The sequence below is a fragment of the Somniosus microcephalus genome, chromosome 4, assembly GCF_052327205.1.
Source record: "Somniosus microcephalus isolate GS21.2 chromosome 4, FLI_Smic_1.0, whole genome shotgun sequence".
In the NCBI taxonomy this organism is placed as follows: Eukaryota; Metazoa; Chordata; class Chondrichthyes; order Squaliformes; family Somniosidae; genus Somniosus; species Somniosus microcephalus.
In genome coordinates this window covers 131134978-131152163 of record NC_140990.1, presented here as the reverse complement: position 1 = coordinate 131152163, position 17186 = coordinate 131134978, and the positions used below count along the sequence as shown (strand labels likewise).

The following is a 17186-nucleotide window of genomic DNA, read 5'->3' as shown; positions in this document are numbered from 1 at the left end:
CTTCAGGCTGCCTGCAGCGGGCCTGGAGACCAGCACCGAGTCCCCCCTGCGCGAGGGTGAGGAGGAGGGAGGGGGGGTTGCTAAACACAATATAAAACTCAAATAAATTGTTAATTAATTCCCTAACACATAATTCAAATATTTACCTTAGTTCCCTAACACACAGAAAGTGTGGGGGGAAAAATCGTGGAAAATCAAGATGGCGGTCACTCACCTCGGTTCAGAAGGATAAGGCCCGCCCACACACGCACCGATTGGTCGACCGGTCAGGTCACCGAAGCGTAGGATTGGTCAATGGTCGAGTCACTCGACACTCAACTGTAGGAAGACCTCGACGTCACACGGTCGCTAATGAGATGCTAATGAGCGGAACGCTGAACGTTTTTGGGATACCGCGGGTGGGATTTTTGTCCGGCCGAAACGTAAATGCGCCGATGACCGGTCCGGAATTGCAAGCTTTCTTTTGAGGCGACGCGCGCGTCGGTATGCTCTGTAACTTCCAAACGCATCGAGACCAGGCGGACAGACAGACAGACAGACAGACAGACAGAAGAGCCGCTTTGTATATATAGATTTATACAGAATATTAATCTTCAGCCCAGGTATAGGGGTAATTAACATCAGCATATACACACTCTAACTGCCAGAATGAACATGGTTCAGTGCTCAATGCAATCCCAGTAAATCCTGTTCTATTCACTAATGTGGCCTTTCAATGGCGGGGCTTTACCCAGCATTCCCCGCGTGGCAGAATGTGCCACACCCAGACAACAGGAGACCAGTGCGTAGACGCATAATCGCCTGGGTTTAGCGCATGCGCAAGGAGTATAATGGTGAACACACAGTTCTGGATCTACTCCGAATAAATCGGTAAGAAAAGGCCGGAAGAAGCGGAGCAATGGACCAGCAGGTGGACAAGGAGGCTTCAAAAACAACTGGTGTAGGCCGGCAACCCCGAAAAATAAAAAGCAGATCCCACGTTTGCATCATTGCGGCTTCTCCCAGTCACAGTGTGGCAGGGACCACATAGGGACAGTAACACAATTCACAATGTACAGCCAATGTGGTTATATGTACCCAAACACAATTCACAATGTATAGCCAATGTGGTTATATGTACCTAAACACAATTCACTATGTATAGCCAATGTTGTTATATGTACGTACTTGTTGGGTTATCGGGGCAGGGTCCCTTTAAGAGCGTCGGTAGCGTGATGATGTCATGTGTCGGTAGCGTGATGACGTCATAGCCCTGCAACGAGGCTGAGACCCTCAGTCTTCATGGAGAGTGAATAAAGTAACACGTGTTTTGCCTTTGCTGCAACAAAAGTCTCAGAGCCTGTTGATTTCTAGCGACCCCAACATTGCTGACCCTGCTGCTCTTTTGGACGATTCCAAAGACCTCATCCGAAATGGCGACGAACGCCGTTTCCATCAAATTACCCGAGTTTTGGGAACGGCAGGCTGCCACTTGGTTTGCCCACGCCGAGGCTCAATTTGCACTCCGGGACATCACCGCGGATGACACGAGGTACGACTACGTCGTCTCTGCTCTCGGCAGCTCCACCGCGGCCAGAGTCGTGAGCCTGCTCGAGAACCCCCCGGAACTCAACAAATTCAAAACGCTGAAAATGCACCTCTTAGTAACTTTTGGACTCACCGAAGCTGAGCGCGCACGCTGGCTTCTCTCTCTACCCCGGCTTGGCGACTCCAAGCCCTCGGAGCTGATGGACCACATGCTGGCCCTCCTGGGCACACACAGGCCGTGCTTCCTCTTCAAGGAACTGTTCCTTCAACAGCTGCCAGGTCAGGTATGGTCGGCTTTAGCCAACTCTTCCATTACCGATTTCCGCGGCCTGGCCAAGGAGGCCGAAAAAAATTTCTCTGCCGGGCAACAGTACTGCGCGGCACGCGGAGCCCTGCCCCCACCGATACAGACCAACAGCGGCAGCCCCCAAGCCTCTGCTTCTACCATGTGCAGTTCGGCCCCAAAGCCAGGAAGTGCCGGCCCCCGTGCAGTTTTCCCGCGTCGAAACAAACGAAAGGCCACTCGTCAGCTGCTATGGCTGTCGGCCGTTCAGGCAGTTTGTTATTTATTACAGACACCGACTCTGGATGTCATTTTCTTTGTGACACGGGTGCCCAGGTGAGCGTCCTGCCCGCGTCAACCATAGACATTCAAGGGGGGAACAATGGCCCCGTCCTTGAAGCCACCAATGGCAGTTCCATCCACACCTTCGGGAAACGGAGCGTGGCGCTTTGTTTTGGCGGGCAGCGGTTCACCTGGGACTTTGTCACGGCAAAAGTGTCCACCCCCCTTCTCGGTGCTGACTTCCTCTGCGCCAATGGCCTTTTGGTGGACATCAAGAACCGATGTCTCATCAACGCAGAGACTTTCAGCTCTCTCCCATGTTTCCTCAGCGGGTCCAGCACAACGAAGTTGACCAGCGCACCCTCGGCCTCTGATGAATTTTCCCGCCTCCTCGCCGAGTTCCCGGACCTCACGAAGCCCACGTTCTCGTCCGCCGCCACCAAACACGGGGTACAACACCACATCTCGACCACCGGTCCGCCCATCTACGCCCGCACTCGGCGTCTCGACCCGGGGAAACTCGCCATCGCTAAAGCCAAGTTCGACACCATGGAGTGCCTCGGCATCATCCGCCGGTCGAACAGTCCATGGGCCTCACCCCTCCACATTGCTCCGAAACCAGATGGCGGGTGGCGCCCGTGCAGCACTTACCGGCACCTCAACGTCGCTACGACCCCCGACCGCTACCTAATTCCACACATCCAGGACTTTTCCACCTGCCTGGCTGGGAAAGTGGTATTCTTGAAAGTGGGCCTCATCCGGGGTTACCACCAGGTCCCTGTCTGGCCGCAGGACGTCCCGAAAACCATGGTGATCACCTCGTTCGGGCTGTTCGAATTCCTCCGCATGCCATTCGGCCTCAAAAACGCCGCCCAGGCTTTTCAACGTCTTATGGACACTGTGTTACGGGACCTGACATTCCTGTTCGTATACCTGGATGACATCCTAATCGCCAGTGCCTCCAGGACAGAGCATGTATTGTAGCTTCGGACTCTCTTCCAACGCCTCAGCCAGCACGGCCTAATCGTCAACCCAGCCAAGTGGCAGTTCGGGCTGTCCTCGATTGACTTTCTTGGGCACCGCATCATGAAGGACGGGGCGGTGCCACTGCCATTGAAAGTGGCGGCCGTGATGGACTTCCCATGACCCCTCACCATGAAGGCCATGCAGGAGTTTTTGGGCATGGTGAACTTTTACCATCGCTTCGTCCCCCGAGCAGCCCAGCTTATGCAGACCCTTTACGAGGCCCTCAAAGGCAAACCCGACAAGCTCGCCGTCGACTGGTCCGAGGAGATGGCCAATTCTTTCATGGACATGAAAAGGGCCCTGGCTAACGTGACCATGCTGGCACATCCGTTACCTGATGCGCCGAACGCTCTCACCACCGACGCCTCGGACTATGCAGTCGGCGCTGTCCACGAACAGTGGGTCAATGGCACCTGGCAGCCACTCGCCTTCCTCAGCCGTCAGCTCCACCCCAACGAGCAGAAGTACAGCACCTTCGATCGCGAGCTTCTCGGCCTCTAACTCGCTGTCCGACATTTCCGTTTCCTACCGGAGGCTCACCCGTTCACAGCGTTCGTGGACAACAAACCGTTGACCGTCGCCATGGCCAAAGCTTCCGAGCCGTGGTCAGCCCGTCAGCAATGCCAGCTGGCCTTCATCTCAGAGTTTACAATGGACATCCAGCATGTGGCTGGGAAAGACAACCCCGTCACCGACTGTCTCTCCCGAGCTGTCGCCAGTGCCGTAAACCTCGGCATCAACTACACCCGCATGGCGGCCGACCAAGCCTCTGACCCGGACGTCCAGGCCTACAGGATGGCGGTCACGGGCCTTCAACTAGCGGACGTCGCATTCGACGATGCCGGCACCACACTCCTGTGCGACGTCTCCGTTGGGCAGCCACGTCCCGTCGTGCCCGACGGGTGGAGACGGCAAATTTTCGATGCCGTCCATAATCTTTCCCACCCAGGCAGGAAGCCATCACAGAAGCTGATGGTGGCTAAGTTCATCTGGCACGGGCTCAGGAAAGACATTTGCGACTGGGCCAGCACCTGCATGGTATGCCAATGCTCGAAAGTGCATCGCCATACTAAGGCCCCATTGGCGCCTTTCGCGGTGCCCGAGAGGCGGTTTGACCATGTTAACATGGGCCTGGTGGGGCCCCTGCCGCCCTCCCGTGGGTTCACCCACCTCCTCACAATGGTCGACAGAACCACCCGATGGCTGGAAGTCATTCCGCTGTCTTCAACGACATCCGCCAATGTGGCTCAGGCGTTCATCAGCACTTGGGTCACCCGGTTCGGTGCCCCATCTGACATTTCCTCTGACTGGGGGCCCCAGTTCACATTGGAGCTCTGGAATGCTGTCGCCCGAGGCCTCGGGTTGAGACTCCACCACACCACAGCATACCACCCTCAGGCTAATGGACTGTGCAAATGGTTTCATCGCTCCATGAAAGCGCGCTCCGGGCCAGCCTCCGGGCTGACAGTTGGATCGACAGACTCCCGTGGGTCATGCTGGAACTCAGGACCGCCCCCAAGGAGGAACTCCAGTCCTCGTCCGCCGAGCTTGTCTACGGACAGCCGCTGCGGGTTCCCGGGGATTTAATTCCCAACGCAACAGAACCTTGGTCCACAGCCCGTCAGCTGTCTGACCTTCTGGACAATGCCAAGGTTTTTGCGCCGGTGCCCACGTCGCAGCACGGCCTCCCACAGTCCCACGTTCCGCTCGACCTTCGTGTGGCGGAGTACGTTTTCGTCCGCCACGACGCCCACCGGGGACCTCTTCAGCCACCCTACGATGGACCATTCCATGTACTCGAAACCGGGGACAAGACCTTCGTAGTAGATGTCGGCAGTAAGCCAGACTGCATTTCCGTGGACCATCTCAAGCCGGCCCACCTAGATCTGGACCGACCCATTGAGTTGGCACAGCTCCTGAGGTGGGGCCGTCCTCCGGTTTCTGCACCCTCAGTCCACCACCGAGCACCCGAGGTCCCTCTGATGAACCCCCCGGTCCCCGCCCCGGAATTGAGGAACCGTTCCGACCGTGTGATCTGGCCCCCCCAATGACTGACATTGCCAGTACCAGTGAATTCTGGGGGGACGTATGTGGCGGAGACCACATAGGGACAATAACACAACTCACAATGTACAGCCAATGTGGTTATATGTACCTAAACACAATTCACTATGTATAGTCAATGTTGTTATATGTACCTAAACACAATTCACTATGTATAGCCAATGTTGTTATATGTACGTACTTGGTTGGGTTATCAGGGCAGGGTCCCTTTAAGAGCGTCGGCAACGTGATGACGTCATTCGTCGGTAGCGTGATGACGTCATAGCCCTGCAACGAGGCTGAGACCCTCAGTCCTCATGGAGAGTGAATAAAGTAACACGCGTTTTGCCTTTGCTGCAACAAAAGTCTCAGAGCCTGTTGATTTCCAGTGACCCCAACAACAGGCTAATAGCCGCCAGCTTTGTGGAGGAAGGTGGGTGGTTCAGCACACCACCATTCTGAATCACTGAATAGCACAACGCATGCGCAGCCATCTAGGTGCAGGAACAAAGAGTGGGCGGGGCTTCAGTGTCTGTTCTCAACCGGGCCCTATTGCCCAGGCAAGTTAAATGGACTACGTTATTTGATTCATGCTCTCCACACTTCAGATTTCTCACCAGCTCTCCTGAAATTGCTGGTAAAAGCAGAGCATATGGTTAACATCCCGCACAAATGTAACAGAAGTGCCTCAGGGCTGCACCCCACTTCTACAGTCGAAGGGCTGGAATCAGCATGTTCAGACCCAGGGTTAGAATCCCCATGTACATTCAAAGGGCTGGAATTACCATGCACAGACCAATGGTTTGAATCCCCAAGAACAGTTCCAGGGCTGGAACACCCATGCACAGTCCCAGGGTTGCAATCCCCATGTACAGGCCCAGGATTGGAATCTCCATGTACAGTCCCAGGGTTGGAATCCCCATGTACAGTTCCAGGGCTGGCATCTCCATGTACAGTCCCAGGGTTAGAATCCCCATGTACAGTCCCAGGGTTATAATCCCCATATACATTCCCAGGGTTAGAATCCCGATGTACAGTCCCAGGGTTAGAATCCCTATGTACAGTCCGAGGGTTAGAATCCCCATGTACATTCCCTGAGTTACAATCCCGATGTACAGTCCCAGGGTGAGGATCACCAAATACATTCCGAGGGTTAGAATCCCCATGCACAGTCCCAGGGTTAGAATCCCCATGTTCATCCCAGGGTAAGAATCTTCATGTTCAGTCCCAGGGTTAGTATCCCCATGTACCATCCCAGGGCTGGAATCCCCATGTAAAGTCCCAAGGTTAGATTCTGAATCTACAGTCCCAGGGTTAGAATCCCCATGTACAGTCCCAGGGCTGGAATCCCCATGTACAGTCCCAGGGTTAGAATCCCCATGTTCAGTCCCAGGGTTAGAATCCCCATGTACAGTCACAGGGCTGGAATACCCATGTACAGTCAGAGGGCTGGAATACCCATGTACAGTCAGGGGGCTGGAATACCCATGTAGAGTCCCAGGGTTAGAATCTGCATGAACAGTACCAGGTCTGCAAACCCCATGCACAATCCCAGGGTTGGAATCCCCATTTACAATCACAGGGTTAGAATCCCCATGTACTGTCGTAGGGCTGGAATCCCCATGTACTGTCCCAGTGATAGAATCCCCATTTAAAGTGCCAGTGCTAGAATCGCCATGTACAGTCACAGGGCTGGAATTGCCATTTACAGTCCCAGGGATAGAAACCCCATATACAGCCCCAGGGTTAGAGTCCCCATGTTCAGTCCCAGGGTTAGAATCCCCATGTTCAGTCCCAGGGCTGGAATCCCCATGTACAGTCCCAGGATTAGAATCTGCATGTACAGTCCCAGTGTTGGAAACCCCATGTACAGTCCCAGGGTTGGAATGCCCAAGTACAGTCCCAGGGATGGAATCCCCATGCACAGTCCCAGGGTTAGTATCCCCAGGATCAGTCACAGGGTTTGAATCCCCATGTACAGTCCCAGGGCTGGAATCCCCAAGTATAGTCCCAGGGCAGGAATTCTCATGTAGAATCCCAGGGTTAGAATTTGCATGAACAGTCCCAGGGCTGGTAAACACGTGTGCAGTCCCAGGGTTGGAATCACCATGTACAATCCCAGGATTAGAATCCCCATGTACAGTCCCAGGCTTAGAATCCCAATTTACAGTCCCAGGGTTGGAATCCCGATGTTCAGTCCTAGGGTTAGAATACCCATGTACAGTTCCAGGGCTCGAATCCCCATGCAAAGTCCCAGGGCTGCAATCCCCATGTAGAGTCCCAGGGTTGGAATCAGCATGAACAGTCCCAAGGCTGGAATCCCCATGTACAGATCCAGGGCTGGAATCTCCATGTACAGTCCCAGGGTTAGAATCCCCATGTACAGTCCCAGGGTTATAATCCCCATATACATTCCCAGGGTTAGAATCCCGATGTACAGTCCCAGGGTTAGAATCCCTATGTACAGTCCGAGGGTTAGAATCCCCATGTACATTCCCTGAGTTACAATCCCGATGTACAGTCCCAGGGTGAGGATCACCAAATACATTCCGAGGGTTAGAATCCCCATGCACAGTCCCAGGGTTAGAATCCCCATGTTCATCCCAGGGTAAGAATCTTCATGTTCAGTCCCAGGGTTAGTATCCCCATGTACCATCCCAGGGCTGGAATCCCCATGTAAAGTCCCAAGGTTAGATTCTGAATCTACAGTCCCAGGGTTAGAATCCCCATGTACAGTCCCAGGGCTGGAATCCCCATGTACAGTCCCAGGGTTAGAATCCCCATGTTCAGTCCCAGGGTTAGAATCCCCATGTACAGTCACAGGGCTGGAATCCCCATGTACAGTCAGAGGGCTGGAATACCCATGTACAGTCAGGGGGCTGGAATACCCATGTAGAGTCCCAGGGTTAGAATCTGCATGAACAGTACCAGGTCTGCAAACCCCATGCACAATCCCAGGGTTGGAATCCCCATTTACAATCACAGGGTTAGAATCCCCATGTACTGTCGTAGGGCTGGAATCCCCATGTACTGTCCCAGTGATAGAATCCCCATTTAAAGTGCCAGTGCTAGAATCGCCATGTACAGTCACAGGGCTGGAATTGCCATTTACAGTCCCAGGGATAGAAACCCCATATACAGCCCCAGGGTTAGAGTCCCCATGTTCAGTCCCAGGGTTAGAATCCCCATGTTCAGTCCCAGGGCTGGAATCCCCATGTACAGTCCCAGGATTAGAATCTGCATGTACAGTCCCAGTGTTGGAAACCCCATGTACAGTCCCAGGGTTGGAATGCCCAAGTACAGTCCCAGGGATGGAATCCCCATGCACAGTCCCAGGGTTAGTATCCCCAGGATCAGTCACAGGGTTTGAATCCCCATGTACAGTCCCAGGGCTGGAATCCCCAAGTATAGTCCCAGGGCAGGAATTCTCATGTAGAATCCCAGGGTTAGAATTTGCATGAACAGTCCCAGGGCTGGTAAACACGTGTGCAGTCCCAGGGTTGGAATCACCATGTACAATCCCAGGATTAGAATCCCCATGTACAGTCCCAGGCTTAGAATCCCAATTTACAGTCCCAGGGTTGGAATCCCGATGTTCAGTCCTAGGGTTAGAATACCCATGTACAGTTCCAGGGCTCGAATCCCCATGCAAAGTCCCAGGGCTGCAATCCCCATGTAGAGTCCCAGGGTTGGAATCAGCATGAACAGTCCCAAGGCTGGAATCCCCATGTACAGATCCAGGGCTGGAATCTCCATGTACAGTCCCAGGGTTACAATCCCCATGTACAGTCCCAGGGTTAGAATCCCCAAGTACATTCCCTGGGTTAGAATCCCGATGCACAATCCCAGGGTTGGAATCCCCATGTACAATCACAGGGTTAGAATCCCCATGTACTGTCGCAGGGCTGGAATCCCCAATACAGTCCAAGGGTTGGAATCCCCATGTACATGCCGAGGGTTAGAATCCCCAGGTTCTGTCCCAGATTTGGAATCCCTATGTCGAGTCCCACGTTTGGAATATCCATGTACAGTCCCAGTGTTGGAATCCCCATGTCTAACCCCAGGGTTGGAATCCCCAGGTACATTCCCATAGCAGGAATCTACATGTTCAGTCCCAGGGTTAGAATCCACGAGTATAGTCCCAGAGCTGGAATCCCCATGTAGAATCCCAGGGTTAGAAGCTGCATGTACAGTCTCAGGGCTGGAATCCCCATGTAGAGCCCCAGGGTTGGATTCAGCATGAACAGTCCCAAAGCTGGAACCCCCATGTACAGTCCCAGGTTTGCAAACCCATGTACAGTTCCAGCGCTGGAATCTCCATGTACAGTCCCTGGGTTGGAATCCCGATGTACAGTCCCTGGGTTAGAATCCTGATGTACAGTCCCAGGGTTAGAAGCCCCATGTACAGTCCCAGGGTTGGAATCCCCATGTACAGTCCAAGGGTAAGAATCCCCATGCACAGTCCCAGGGTTAGAATCCCCATGTACAGTCCCAGGGTTAGAATAACCATATACAGTCCCAGGTTTGTAATCCCCATGTACAGTCCCAGAGTTGGAATCCCCATGTACAGTCCCAGGGTTGGAATCCCCATATACAGTCACAGGTTTGGAATCCCCATGTAGATTCCCAGGGTTAGAATCCCCATGTACAGTCCCAGGTTTGGAATCTCCATGTACACTCCCAGGGTTATAATCCCCATGTACAGCCCAGGATTGCAATCCCCAAGTAGAGTCCCAGGGTTGGAATCCCCATGTACAGTCCCAGGTATGCAATCCCTAAGTACAGTCGCAGGCTTAGAATCCCCATGTACAGTCCCAGGTGTAGAATTCCCATGTACAGTCCCAGGGTTAGAATCCCCATGTACAGTCACAGGGTTGGAATCTCCATATACGGTCCTAGGGCTGGAATCCCCATGTACAGTCGCAAGGTTAGAATCCACATGCACAGTCCCAGGGATAGAATCCCCATGTCCAATCCCAGGTTTAGAATCCCCAAGTACATTCCCAAGGTTAGAATCCCCATGTACAGTCCCAGGCTTCGAATCCCAATGTACAGTCCCAGGTTTAGTATCCCCATGTGCAGTCCCTGGGTTGCAATCTAAATTTACATCCCAGGGCTGGAATCCCCATGTACAGTCCCAGGGTTGGAATCCCCATGTACAATCCCAGGGTTGGAATCCCACTGTCGAGCCCCAGGGTTCGAATCTCCATGTACAATCCCAAGGTTAGAATTCCCATGAACAGGCCAATGGTTGCTAAACCCATGTACAGACCCAGGGGTAGAATCCCCATGTACAGTCCCAGGGTTGGAATCTCCATGTACAGTCCCAGGGTTACAATCCCCATGTACAGTCCCAGGGTTAGAATCCCCAAGTACATTCCCTGGGTTAGAATCCCGATGCACAATCCCAGGGTTGGAATCCCCATGTACAATCACAGGGTTAGAATCCCCATGTACTGTCGCAGGGCTGGAATCCCCATGTACATTCCCAGTGATAGAATCCCCATGTACAGTTCCAGGGCTGGAATCCCCATGTAAAGTCCCAAGGTTAGATTTTGCATGTACAGTCCCAGTGTTGGAAACCCCATATACAGTCCCACGCTTGGAATCCCCATGTACAGTCCCAGGGCTGGAATCCCCATGTACAGTCCCAGGGTTAGAATCCCCATGTTCAGTCCCAGGGTTATAATCCCCATGTACAGTCACAGGGCTGGATTCCCCATGCACAGTCCCAGGGATGGAATCCCCAATACAGTCCCAGGGTTGGAATCCCCATGTACATGCCGAGGGTTAGAATCCCCAGGTTCTGTCCCAGATTTGGAATCCCTTTGTAGAGTCCCACGATTGGAATATCCATGTCCAGTCCCAGTGTTGGAATCCCCATGTCTAACCCCAGGGTTGGAATCCCCAGGTACATTCCCATAGCAGGAATCTACATGTTCAGTCCCAGGGTTAGAATCCCCGAGTATAGTCCCAGAGCTGGAATCCCCATGTAGAATCCCAGGGTTAGAAGCTGCATGTACAGTCTCAGGGCTGGAATCCCCATGTAGAGCCCCAGGGTTGGATTCAGCATGAACAGTCCCAAAGCTGGAACCCCCATGTACAGTCCCAGGTTTGGAATCCCCATGTACAGTTCCAGCGCTGCAATCTCCATGTACAGTCCCTGGGTTGGAATCCCGAAGTACAGTCCCTGGGTTAGAATCCTGATGTACAGTCCCAGGGTTAGAAGCCCCATGTACAGTCCCAGGGTTGGAATCCCCATGTACAGTCCAAGGGTAAGAATCCCCATGCACAGTCCCAGGGTTAGAATGCCCATGTACAGTCCCAGGGTTAGAATAACCATATACAGTCCCAGGTTTGTAATCCCCATGTACAGTCCCAGAGTTGGAATCCCCATGTACAGTCCCAGGGTTGGAATCCCCATATACAGTCACAGGTTTGGAATCCCCATGTAGATTCCCAGGGTTAGAATCCCCATGTACAGTCCCAGGTTTGGAATCTCCATGTACACTCCCAGGGTTATAATCCCCATGTACAGCCCAGGATTGCAATCCCCAAGTAGAGTCCCAGGGTTGGAATCCCCATGTACAGTCCCAGGTATGCAATCCCTAAGTACAGTCCCAGGCTTAGAATCCCCATGTACAGTCCCAGGTGTAGAATTCCCATGTACAGTCCCAGGGTTAGAATCCCCATGTACAGTCCCAGGGTTGGAATCCCCATGTACAGTCACAGGGTTGGAATCTCCATATACGGTCCGAGGGCTGGAATCCCCATGTACAGTCGCAAGGTTAGAATCCCCATGCACAGTCCCAGGGATAGAATCCCCATGTCCAATCCCAGGTTTAGAATCCCCAAGTACATTCCCAAGGTTAGAATCCCCATGTACAGTCCCAGGCTTAGAATCCCCATGTACAGTCCCAGGGTTAGTATCCCCATGTGCAGTCCCAGGGTTGCAATCTAAATTTACATCCCAGGGCTGGAATCCCCATGTACAGTCCCAGGGTTGGAATCCCCATGTACAATCCCAGGGTTGGAATCCCATTGTCGAGCCCCAGGGTTGGAATCTCCATGTACAATCCCAGGGTTAGAAATCCCATGAACAGGCCAATGGTTGCTAAACCCATGTACAGACCCAGGGGTAGAATCCCCATGTACAGTCCCAGGGTTGGAATCTCCATGTACAGTCCCAGGGTCAGAATCCCCATGTACATTCCCAGGGTTAGATTCCCCATGTACATTCCCAGTGTTGGAATCCCCATTTACAGTCAAAGGGTTAGAATCCCCGTGTATATTCCCATGGTTAGAATCCACATGTACAGTCCCAGGGTTAGAATCCCCATGTAGATTCCAATGGTTAGAATCCCCATGTACATTCCCAGGGATGGAATCCCCATGTGCAGTTGCAGGGTTAGAATCCCGAGGTACATTCCCAGGGCTGGAATCCCCATGTACAGTCCCAGGGTTATAATTTCCATGTACTGGCCAAGGGATAGAATCCCCATGTAGAGTCCCAGGGCTAGAGTCCTCGTGTACAGTCCCAGGGCTGGAATCCCCATGTACACTCCCAGGGCTGGAATCCCCATGTGCAGTTGCAGGTTTAGAATCCCATGTACAATCCCAGGGATGGAAACCCATGTACAGTCCCAGGGTTGACATCCTCATGTACAGTCTCAGGGTTGGAATCCCCATATACATACCCACTGTTTGAATCCCCATGTACAGTCCCAGGTTTGCAATCCCCATGTACAGTCCCAGGTTTGGAATCCCCATGTACACTCCCAGATTTGCAAACCCACGTACAGTCCCAGGGTTGGAAATCACATATACAATCTCAGGGTTGGAAACCCCAGGTACAATCCCAAGGTAAGAATCACCATGTACAGTCCCAGGGGTCGAATCCACATGTACAGTCCCAGGATTGGAATCCCCATGCACAGTCCCAGGGTTAGAATGCCCATTTACAGTCCCAGGGTTGGAATCCCCATTTACAGTCCCAGGGTTGGAATCCCCATGTACAGTCCCAGGGTTGCAATCCCCATGGACAGTCAAAGGGGTCGAATCCCCATGCACAGTCCCAGGGTTAGAATCCCCATATGCGGTCCCAGGGTTGGAAGCCCCATGTACAGTCCCAGGGTTAGAATCCCCATGTACAGTCCCAGGGTTGGAAACCCTATGTACAGTCCCAGGGGTAAAATCCCCATGTACAGTCCCAGGTTTGGAATCCCGATGTACAGTCCCAGGGTTAGAATCCCCACATACAGTCCAATCGTTGTAATCTCCATGTACACTCCCAGGGTTGGAATCCCCATGTATAGTCCCAGAGTTAGAATACCCATGTACTATCCCATGGTTCGAATCACCATGTCCAGCCCCAGGGTTGCAATCCCCATCTACAGACACAGGTTTGGAATCCCCATGTACAGTCCCAGGGTTGGAATCCCCATGTACAGTCCCAGGGTTGGAATCCCCATGTGCAGTCCGAGGGTTAGAATCCCCATGCACAGTCCCAGGGTTAGAAGCCCCATGTAGAGTGACTGGGTTGGAATCCACATGTACATTCCCAGCGTTAGAATCCCGATGTACAGTCCCAGGGTTAGAATCCCCATGTACAGTCCCAGGGTTAGAATACCCATATACAGTCCCAGCGTTGGAAACCCCATGTACAGTCCCAGGGTTGGAATCACCATGTACATTCCCAGGGTTGGAATCCCCATGTACAATCCCAGGTTTGGAATCCCCATGAACAGTCCCAGGGTTAGAATCCCCATGTACAGTCACAGGTTTGGAATCTCCATGTACAGTCCCAGGGTGGGAATCCACATGCACAGTCCCAGGGTAAGAAGCCACATGTACAGTCCCAGGGTTGGAATCCCCATGTACAGTCCCAGGGGTAGAATCCCCATGTACAGTCCCAGGGGTGGCATCCCCACATAAAGTCCTAGGGTTGGAATCTCCATGTACACTCCCAGTGTTGGAATCGCCATGTACAGTCCCAGGGTTAGAATACCCATGTACATTCCCAAGGTTAGAATCACAATGTACATTCCCAGGGATGCAATCCCCATATACAGACCCAGGGTTGGATTACCCATGTACAGTCCCAGGGTAGGAATCCCCATGTAGAGTCCCAGGGTGGGAATCCACATGCACAGTCCCAGGGTAAGAAGCCACATGTACAGTCCCAGGGTTGGAATCCCCATGTACAGTCCCAGGGGTAGAATCCCCATGTACAGTCCATGGGGTAGAATCCCCATGTACACTCCCAAGGTTAGAATCCCCATGTACAGTCCCAGGGTTAGATTCATCATGTACAGTCCCAGGGTTAGAATTCCCATGTACATTCCCAGGGTTAGAATCCCCATGTACAGTCCCAGGGTTGTAATCTCCATGTACAACCCACGGCTGGAATCCCCATGGACAGTACCAGGGTTGGAATCCCCATTTACAGTCCCAGTGGTGGAACACCACATACAGTCCCAGGGTTAGAATCCCCATGTACAGTCCCAGGGTTGGAAACCCCATGTACAGTCCTAGGGGTAGAACCCCACTCAAAGTCCAAGGTTTGGAATCCCCATCTACAGTCCCAAGGTTGGAATCCCCATGTACAGTCCCAGGGTTAGAAGCCCCATTTACAGTCACATGTTTGCAATCCCCATGAACAGTCCCAGGTTTGCAATCCCGATGTACACGCCCAGGGTTGGAATCCCCATGTACAGTCCCACGGTTGGAATCCCCATGAAAAGTCCCAGGGGTAGGATCCACATGTACAGTCCCAGGGTTAGAATCCCCATGTACAGTCCCAGAGTTGGAATCCCCATGTACTGTCACAGGTTTGGAAGCTCCATGTACAGTCCCAGGACTGGAATCCCCATGCACAGTCCCAGGGTTGGAATCTCCATGTACGTGCCAGGGCTGGAATCCCCATGTACAGTCCCAGTGTTAGAATACCCATATACAGTCTCAGGGTTGCAATCCCCATGTACAGTCACAGGGGTAGAATCCCCATGTACAGTCCCACAGTTGCATTCCCCATGTACAGTCACAGGGGTAGAATCCCCATGCGCAGTCCCAGGGTTGCAATCCCCATGTACAGACCCAGGGTTTCAAACCACATGTCTAGTCCCAGGGGTAGAATCCCCATGTACAGTCCCAGGGTTGGAATCCCTAAGTACATTCCCAGGGTTAGAATCACCATGTACAGTCCCAGCGTTAGAATACCCATGCACAGTCCCAAGGTTAAAATCACCATGTAGAGTCCCCGGGTTGCAATCCCCATGTACAGTCCCTGGGTTGGAATCCCATGTACAGTCCCAGGGTTAGAATCCCCATGTACAGTCCCAGGGTTAGAAGCCCCATGTACAGTCCCAGGGTTGGAATCCCCATGTACAGTCCAAGGGTTAGACTCCCCATGTACAGTCCCAGGGTTAGAATCCCCATGTACAGTCCCAGGGTTAGAATACCCATATCGAGTCCCAGGGTTGGAATACCCATGTACAGTCCCAGGGTTGGAATCCCCATGTACAGTCCCAGGGTTGGAATCCCCATGTAGATTCCCAGGGTTAGAATCCCCATGTACAGTCCCAGGCTTGGAATCTCCATGTACACTCCCAGGGTTATAATCCCCATGTGCAGTCCCAGGTTTAGAATCCCGATGTACAGCCCAGGGTTCCAATCCCCAAGTAGAGTCCCAGGTTTGGAATCCCCATGTACAGTCCCAGGGTTGGAAACCCCATGTACATTCCCAGGGGTGGCATCCCCACATAAAGTCCTAGGGTTGGAATCTACATGTACACTCCCAGTGTTGGAATCGCCATGTACAGTCCCAGGGTTAGAATACCCATGTACATTCCCAAGGTTAGAATCACAATGTACAGTCCCAGGGATGCAATCCCCATATACAGACCCAGGGTTGGATTACCCATGTACAGTCCCAGGGTTGGAATCCCGATGTACAGTCCCAGGGTAAGAAGCCACATGTACAGTCCCAGGGTTGGAATCCCCATGTACAGTCCCAGGGGTAGAATCCCCATGTACAGTCCATGGGGTAGAATCCCCATGTACACTCCCAAGGTTAGAATCCCCATGTACAGTCCCAGGGTTAGAATCATCATGTACAGTCCCAGGGTTAGAATTCCCATGTGCATTCCCAGGGTTAGAATCCCCATGTACAGTCCCAGGGTTGTAATCTCCATGTACAACCCAGGGCTGGAATCCCCATGGACAGTACCAGGGTTGGAATCCCCATTTACAGTCCCAGTGGTGGAACACCACATACAGTCCCAGGGTTAGAATCCCTATGTACAGTCCCAGGTTTGGAAACCCCATGTACAGTCCCAGGGGTAGAACCCCACTCAAAGTCCAAGGTTTGGAATCCCCATGTACAGTCCCAAGGTTGGAATCCCCATGTACAGTCCCAGGGTTAGAAGCCCCATTTACAGTCACATGTTTGCAATCCCCATGAACAGTCCCACGTTTGCAACCCCGATGTACACGCCCAGGGTTGGAATCCCCATGTACAATCCCACGGTTGGAATCCCCATGAAAAGTCCCAGGGGTAGGATCCACATGTACAGTCCCAGGGATAGAATCCCCATGTACAGTCCCAGAGTTGAATCCCCATGTACTGTCACAGGTTTGGAAGCTCCATGTACAGTCCCAGGGCTGGAATCCCCATGCACAGTCCCAGGGTTGGAATCTCCATGTACGTGCCAGGGCTGGAATCCCCATGTACAGTCCCAGTGTTAGAATACCCATATACAGTCTCAGGGTTGCAATCCCCATGTACAGTCACAGGGGTAGAATCCCCATGTACAGTCCCACAGTTGCATTCCCCATGTACAGTCAAAGGGGTAGAATCCCCATGCGCAGTCCCAGGGTTGCATTCCCCATGTACAGACCCAGGGTTTCAAACCACATGTATAGTCCCAGGGGTAGAACCTCCATGAACAGTCCCAGGGTTGGAATCCCTAAGTACATTCCCAAGGTTAGAATCACCATGTACAGTCCCAGCGTTAGAATACCCATG

At 52.8% G+C, this 17186-nt stretch overlaps 1 protein-coding gene across 1 annotated transcript in view; it reads left to right on the top strand.

Annotated features, from left to right (window-relative positions):
* The window catches only part of LOC147119775 (uncharacterized), a 420601-nt gene that overhangs the window by 352703 nt on the left and 50712 nt on the right, over nt 1-17186 (top strand). The window lies entirely within an intron of this gene.